Source organism: Myotis davidii, unplaced genomic scaffold, assembly GCF_000327345.1.
Source record: "Myotis davidii unplaced genomic scaffold, ASM32734v1 scaffold281, whole genome shotgun sequence".
NCBI lineage: Eukaryota > Metazoa > Chordata > Mammalia > Chiroptera > Vespertilionidae > Myotis > Myotis davidii.
In genome coordinates, this window is record NW_006293784.1 from 4436116 (window position 1) to 4438144 (window position 2029).

Genomic DNA, 2029 nt, shown 5'->3' on the forward strand with positions numbered 1-2029 from the left:
CTGCGGACTCAAGGGTCCCAGGTTCGATTCCAGTCACGGGCATGTACCTTGGTTGCGGGCACATCCCCAGTGGGGAGTGTGCAGGAGGCAGCTGATCGATGTTTCTCTCTCATTGATGTTTCTAACTCTCTATCCCTCTCCCTTCCTCTCTGTAAAAAAATCAATAAAATATATATTTAAAAAATAAAATAAAAAATGAGTGAGACAGTACTTAATCAAAGAAATCTATACAGAAAGCTTTGGAAGATGGATGTTTGGATATGTGATTTTGCTGCTAAAAAACTTGTTTTCCAAATCAGACTCAGCAACAAAATTTTCTAACCAAAATACAAAATCTTCTAAAGTCAGAATTTCTTTTTTTTTTTAATCCTCACCTGAGGGAGAGAGAGGGAGAGAAAAAGAGAGAAACCTCAAACCTCGGTTGCTCAGTTTGCCTGCCTCCCGCAGAGGATTGGGCAATCACCTGACCGGAATTGAACCCTCGACCTTTCAGTGTATAGGGTGAATTCTAACCAACTTCGCCAGGATGTGAACTCAGAATTTTTAACTTATATTTGGGAGAATAAAAAGCGTAATATTTTGTATAGAATTTATTTTTGCCTCCCATATGTGCCCCAACCAGGGATCAAACTGTACCATAGGTATGTGTCCTGATCAGGAATCGAACCTGCAACCTTTTGGTGTATGAGATGACACTTCAACCAAATGAGCCACCTAGCCAGGGTTTTCCAACATTTACTCAGTGTTCAGGCACTATATTAGATTCTATTGAAAAATAAATAAGACAGGGATCCTCAAAGTCTACTGAGGGAAACTGATAAGCTAAGAGGGAAATATGTTACATGTGCTACAGTCATTACTGTTGAAGGCTTAACAGATAGGGGAGCAATTTATTCTGCTGTAGGAAAAACAGGGAAGGCTTCAAAATTAAATGACATTCCAGATTAGTCATGCAGAAGAATCAAAACCCCAACTAAGAAAAGCATTCCAGGTAAAGCAATAGAAAAAAGGAAGGCACAGGGTTGTAGTGCTATGATCCCTAGAAAACCATATGAAATTTATTATAGTTGAAATAAATGCAAAGGGCTGAGTTTAGCAGTTAAGGCTAAGAGGCAGAATAAAGTCAGATTGTGAAGAAACATGTATATCAAATGGATAATTTGGGCCCTAACCGGTTTGGCTCAGTGGATAGAGCGTCGGCCTGCAGACTAAAGGGTCCCAGGTTTGATTCCGGTCAAGGGCATGTACCTTGGTTGCGGGCACATCTTCAGTGGCGGGTATGCAGGAGGCAGCTGATCGATGTTTCTCTCTCATCAATGTTTCTAACTCTCTATCCCTCTCCTTTCCTCTTTGTAAAAAATCAATAAAATATATTTTTAAAAAATGGATAATTTGGATTTTAGCCAGTGGGAACCAACAAAAGTTCTCAAGCAAAAGAGCAGTGTAATCACAATTGTAATAATGAGGGCCTAGTTTACAATGTCCTTGTTTTCAGATGTTCAGTGGTGTGGATGATTTTTAAAAAAGATGGAATTTAAAAGAGACTTCTAAGGGAGGACAAAGGACCTGATAACTCCCAGTTTTCTAAAAAGAACGACATAAATATGTTATCCTTATCTAAGAATGATTCACTGAAATGGATTTAGAGAAGGAGATAACATGTTCACTTAAGTCTTAAGTTTGAGGTGCCTAGAGACATGCCTAGTTTACATCTAATGACCAGTTGGAAATATGAAATGAAGTTTAGAAGGGTCAGGCCCAGGGATATGTTTGAGAATCAACAGCATTCCTGAAAGTCAAAGGAAGAAGTAACATCAAGAGTACATGATAATTAAAAATGTCAAAAGTTTGGAGTTAAAAAAAAACATGAGTTGTGCCCCGCCAGTGTGGTTCAGTGGTTGAGCACTGACCTATGAACCAGAAGGTCATGGTTCAATTCCTGGTCGGGGCACATGCCCTGGTTGTGGGCTCAGTCCCCAGTGGTGGTGGTGGTGGGGGGGGGTGCGGGAGGAGGGGAGGTGCAGGAAGC

At 40.4% G+C, this 2029-nt stretch overlaps 1 protein-coding gene across 1 annotated transcript in view; it reads right to left on the bottom strand.

The window, feature by feature from the left end:
• The window catches only part of ACTR10 (actin-related protein 10 homolog (S. cerevisiae)), a 29664-nt gene that overhangs the window by 16193 nt on the left and 11442 nt on the right, over positions 1–2029 (bottom strand). The window lies entirely within an intron of this gene.